The sequence below is a fragment of the Bactrocera latifrons genome, unplaced genomic scaffold (assembly GCF_001853355.1).
Source record: "Bactrocera latifrons isolate USDA-ARS-PBARC rearing strain unplaced genomic scaffold, ASM185335v1 scaffold_223, whole genome shotgun sequence".
In the NCBI taxonomy this organism is placed as follows: domain Eukaryota; kingdom Metazoa; phylum Arthropoda; class Insecta; order Diptera; family Tephritidae; genus Bactrocera; species Bactrocera latifrons.
In genome coordinates, this window is record NW_017535775.1 from 435,525 (window position 1) to 441,524 (window position 6,000).

Sequence of the window (6,000 nt, forward strand, 5' to 3'; positions counted from 1 at the left end):
CACATTGACGAATTTCGCAAAAAATATTAAGCCATTGATTTTTGATGGCATTAAGCAACATATATATAACAGTTAATACATACATACATATATTAGTCTTGCGGTATTTTTATTGAATTCTCAATTGTTCATAAAATGTTTTTTGATGACTCATGCTCAGCTCTTGACCGATGCTACGGCTACTACTATGCCGGTCTCTTTCGACCAATTCAGGAGCGTGGCGCATCTTCGACCACCTCTACACCAGAACGAAAACGTTGAAAGCATCGTTGTGCGGTGGAAATGGAAACTGTATCAGGTCCATAAACTGCACAAATTTTATTGGCGGCTTGAGATGCATTTTTGCCTTTATCGTAGTAGTACTGTAAAATATGCCGAATTTTCTCTTTATTTTGATCCATGTTTGCGACGCTATAACTCACGAACGACTTAAAAGAAACAACAATCAATCAAACACGTGTTAGCGCGTGAAATGAGCTTTCCAAAAAGGTATAGCATGACCCGATGCGACGAATAAAACTAGAACTACGCGCTCTCTGCGCCAACCAACGAAAATACCGCAAGACTTTTTTGACAAACCATATATAAAAAGGGTAGAATATCCTTCAATACACCTTCATTCATAAAAAAAATCATCGAAATTTGATTTCTTATACATATTTTTGACATACTTAGGGTTGCATGGCTCACCGCCATTCCATGCTATAAAAGCACTCACACAAAAATAAACACACATATAGGCAAATTTGTATCGAATCTTCCAATTTCTTTCGTTACATTCTGTGAGAGAATGTGTTGTGTGGACAAGTCTTTTGTTCAGCGATTTCTGCTTCGAGATAGCGAAGATAGCGTGTATGGGTGTGGAGGTAGGCATAGGGAGATCTCTCTGCTGTTAAGCATTCATTGGAATTGACGTAAGTGAAAGCTTACTAATTAAGGCAATAGAAAAATTAGCATCCTTACATATAATATAATCAAATTATTCAGTGAGATTGGGCAATTTAAATTAGCCCTATAAGGGAAAGTCAGACAAGCGTAGTCTTATTGCAGAAATTATATAAAAGTTCTTTGTATAAAAAATAGTTTGGAATTTTAGTAAATAATGAAGCAAGATTTTAGAGTAAAGAGTGCGTAAACAAGGACAAGACTAACCCTTTCAAATTTCATATTTTAAATTGGTATTAAGAGTGACACATAGAAATATACTGCTATGAGCAAAAAGTAGTAAGACTTTGTTCATAATTTTAAAATTCTTAATTTATTCTACAAAATCTCTAAGTTATCCCTCTTGAAACCAATACACTTGAGCCTACAATTCATCCAATCACTCTTTCGAGGATAAGGTCAATTTCTGAAATAGTATTGAATGGGCGTAGCGATTCACGTTTAATGTCCTCAATTGACTTAAAACAGTTTCCCCTGAGCGTTCGTTTGAGTTTGTTGAATAGCCATAAGTTACACTCAAATAGTATTCCTTGTTGACAATTCGGCCGGTCGGAACGAATTGAGAGTGCATTACAACTCGATAATCGAAAACTGTGAACCAAACCTTGATTTTTTTCGGTTTCGGCTCACCTTTGCTACAATATTCGGGCTGGTTATCTGTTTCCGAGAAGCAGGCATAGGTCCAAGACAATTATCACCGAAGGCCTTTTCTAACATTCTGAATGTTTTGGCACAGAAATTTGGGTCGGCACACCAAATTTTTTAGAACTTCTTTGTTGAACAATTTCGATGCAATTTTACAAAGCAGCTGCTGCATGCTCCTTATCAGTTCTTCGCGGCCGTGTTTGATTGGCCCCCGCCGCTTTGTTGATCTTCAGGCGGGCAATTGCTATTCGAACTTCTTCCTGGTCGGGCAATGGAAAGTCTGCTACATCGCCATCGATTGGGGAATCGGTCTCGACATCTCCTACCATTCAGCACCTCTGGGGGCTCTACAAGAGTATGTTCCGGTCTTGAAACCTTTTGTTAGTCGCCACCTCTTTTCGTAGAATGTTCGAGCATTACCCTGGCGAGTGTAAGTCGAGTAGAAAATCGTTCGGCTGTCTGTTGCGATTGCAGCACGTTTTTTGCTGCACAAAGGTGAGTGCTTATCTTGGCTGCAACAAGATATTGTTCGATGTCGATGTTAGGACAACATGATCGATTTGGTTACTGGCTTTTCGATTCGGAGAAAGCTAAGCAGCTTGGTGAGTTTTCTTATGCTGGAATCTAGTACTACAGATAACCATATTTCGGACCTCAGCCTCAAACCATTTGATGACGTTTCATCATGGAGGCTAAATAACCTACCTTTTCATTGGGGGCGTTTGTACGTAGCGGGTCCTAAACCCAGCGCATGACCCCCTACTTAAGTTAAGATGTAAAAGAATCGTTTCTCGTCACTGTCAAGTAAATGGCACTCAGAGAACTTTCTTCAGAAAAAACTTACCACCACCACCCCTCTTTTTTGGGAGATTTTTCAAGAGATCGCTATGAGATCAAGGGAATCTAAAATTTGTAAAAATGCATCAACGATTATTAAAGTACTTATTGTACTCATAAAATCCGGAAATTTAGATTATGTTTATTTATTTACTAGTTGAAATGCTTTTTCAAAAATGTTCGTTTTTTGACTTGCCAGCCCTTTATAAAAATTCATGGAGTATCTTGAATTGGAACCATTCTCACCCTTAAAAAATTGGAAAAGTATCCAAAAAGTTTCCATCACTGTCGGAGCAAAAAAATATGTATTTCATTTCATAATAACAGTAAACTTTTTTAAACAGTTTTTATAAGCCGTCGACACTTACATGCAAATATATTATATCTCTTTCTCCGGTTTCTCTATTGCCACTAGACTTTCTATACTATACTCGTATATTCTAAATATGGGTTAATTTTATAGTGCATAAAATTAATTGTGATCATATGATATTTGATCGTAAAAGTAATATTTCAATTAATTTGAAATGACCATTAAAAGTTATTGTTAAGTAAAAGCTGAAACGCTTGGCTGTAATATGGAAACTGCGTATGAAAATTATATTTAGTTACATACATGTATGTACATATATATAGACATATGTTTGTATGTAGTGATATATATAAAGATATGCATTTAGATATAACCGAAGTGTTTGCTTGATGTGTGTGTTTATTACGACACTCGATGCCTCATTTAAAATTCTAATTTATGGCATAATATTTACAAGAAATTCGCTCCGAGTGATGGGCTTCATAAACATATGTACGAGTATAATAAAATTAATAGACGATATACATATATGTATGTATGTTTATAAACTACTGTGGAAACTGAGGAAGCTACTCACCGTTACAATTAGTTGACTGCCACACAATTGGCGGCGGCAGCGGCGAAGTACACTAAGTGAATCAATGAAAAAATTTCCTTTTTTTTCTTGGTTTTAAGATCTTTCCGCGGTTTAGGTTTCTTTATTATTTTTTTTTTCAACGCGCGAAATTTACGCGCCGCGATGTGTACAGTTATTTACGCTTTTTATTGCACACGGTTATTTTCCTTTTCGGGTTGCACTTTTTCTTTTCAGATAATTTTCATTCCTAGATTCACGTTAGAAGTTTCAGATTTAGTTTTGGTGCTACAGCAGATAATATAATTTAATATTAATAAATCTAATATTTATTAGATGATTTAGTCGATTTTCTTAAATTTCTGTTGGTTTTTTATAATATTTGTCACATAACTTTTTTTAATACCTTTGTATCACGTATTGAGAACAGCACACGACTCTTTAGTTAAGTAAATATTTTTCTGACTTTTTTTGCGATTTTTATGCTCCACAAACCTTTAAATGGATATAAAAGCAAATAACGTATTATTAAAGTATTCTTAAAGAATTTTGATTTAATTTTTTACACTGAAAAATTATTTGAATTTTTTTTACTCATTCAAAAATTTTATAAACTCCAATAATCGCAAAGTAGCTATCAGTGTATCTATGTTGACTTCTGACGACTGACGTCTCTGATGTCATAGTTTATAATATCGATAATTATAATTATAAATTCTTTTTCATAGCTTCTATGCTTAACATAGCACTACTATTACTTTTTTAGCCGTCTTAAACAGATCACCACAGCCGTTGAGGTGTGAGTATATGATCGATATTTAGTTGACATTAAGTGGGTTTGAAACCTGGCTATATCAAATTCTAGCATCATGAGAAAAACATTTTGACAGCGCTCGTACTCAAGTAGACCGTTCAAAATTAAAAATTATTTCTCAAACAAAAATTTAGTACAGAAGATCAATTTCTCTTCGTTTCTAGTTGTGGAATAAAAAAAAGGTGTAAACTATGGAGATGTTTGACGAAATCATGAACAAACAGCATCAGTATTATTACTGAAAAAGGTTTTAGTATCCGCTGAAAATTATTACTATAGCGTCTACCAATAGCGATGACTTAGTTTGTGTCAAATTTCCTTTGTATGTTCAGTATTGTTTTTCCTTTTATCGTGTTATCTTTCATTTTGGTACAACGCCTGGAAATATTCAAAGATTATTACGCAAATTCACGGCCTTCGCTAGTTATTGTTATTGTTTTTGTTTTGATGCGTGCGATTTCTGGCATAAACGACATTGTCGCTATTGAGGTAATTCAAATTATCGTATGGTTCAGGAAACGAGATTGCATCCACAAAATTTGGCCATTTGGTGCCGTTTGTGGTGTGACGGCATTATCAGGCCGCACTTCTTTCGAAATGAGGCAGAAGAAACTACCGTTACTATCAACAGCGAGCGTTATAAGACAATGCTGACTTATAATTTCGTTTTCCGGAATTTGATGATATCGGCGCGGGCGATCTCTATTTCCAACAAGGCAGTGCACCCCCACATGTTTCACTGCCTGCAATATTCGACGACTCGTTAATTTCGATAAATGGCCGCCAAGATCATGCTTATCATCTAGATTATTTTCTCTGAGAGTATTTTAAAACAAAAGATTTACGTCAATCAAGTAGCGGCAAAACTTGCCTTGAACTCTTTAACAGCGTGTTCAGGGTCGGTCAAAGAGTGCCTAGCCTCGCTGTCAATAACTATCGATCTTTGTGATTTAGTATGGGTACCAGGCCACTGCGGAATTCCAAGAAACCATAAAACTGATGAGTTAGCAAGAAAAGGCAGCCCAGAACCGCTATGAGTAGAAAAGGAGCGGGTCAGTGCTCCCATATCCTCTTGTGTTCTATTACTAGCCGCTGTCTCAAAAACCCTTTGGCTCAAAATCGACCGCAAGAGATCTATTGATCTCTTTGCTCTCATTAAGGCTAATCATTCCATAGTTTTGGGGCTTTTAACGGCTTTTGGGGCTATCAGACGCAAAAGCTGTATGGAAGAAGATGAGGTGGAAAAGGCTTAACACTTTCTTCTTGGCTGTTTCGCGTTTGAGAAGTCAAGACTTGAACACGTGGAAACGAATATATTCAGACATCCCACCCAGCTGGCGGGAATGAAAATTAAACGCCTGTGCAAATTTGTATTGGTTACTAAGCCTTTTGCTAATTTATAAGTACGAATACAGGAGGTCTTCTTTTCTACGGCCTCACAAAGGGCCACATATAGCAGTCCAAGTGCGATCTTTGATCAGCCATCTAACTAACCTAACTAGCAACGCTCGAAGTCAACATTCAGCGCACTATAACCGAAATTACATCGGGTTTTCGAAAATTGCCGTAAATGCGTGGAAATGTGCACATGGTGCCGTGTTGGCCGTTTGACCGAGATTTTGTTCAAATCATAAATAGCATATAATTATATGCATAACAAAAAACAGTATCCATTTTGGCCTAATTTGAATATTTTTTTTTTCATTTTAACATCACATCGTACTTGTTGGTAGCCCCTGTATTCATTAAATTAAATTTTTAATTTATTTTTTTTCCTCTTTTACTCTCTTTTCTAGACACACAGTTTAGATATTTCTAATAACTTTTTGTTTGCCCTACGTACCATATTCGTATTTTTGTAATTTGTCTATA

At 36.0% G+C, this 6,000-nt stretch overlaps 1 protein-coding gene across 1 annotated transcript in view; it reads right to left on the minus strand.

Annotated features, from left to right (window-relative positions):
* The window catches only part of LOC108968640 (5'-AMP-activated protein kinase subunit gamma-1), a 197,356-nt gene extending 193,547 nt beyond the window's left edge, over window positions 1–3,809 (minus strand). The window contains exon 1 of the mRNA XM_018932771.1: window positions 3,318–3,809. The gene's annotated coding sequence lies outside the window, so the exon portion shown is untranslated. The remainder of the gene's footprint in view (window positions 1–3,317) is intronic.
* Window positions 3,810–6,000: the final 2,191 nt, after the last annotated feature.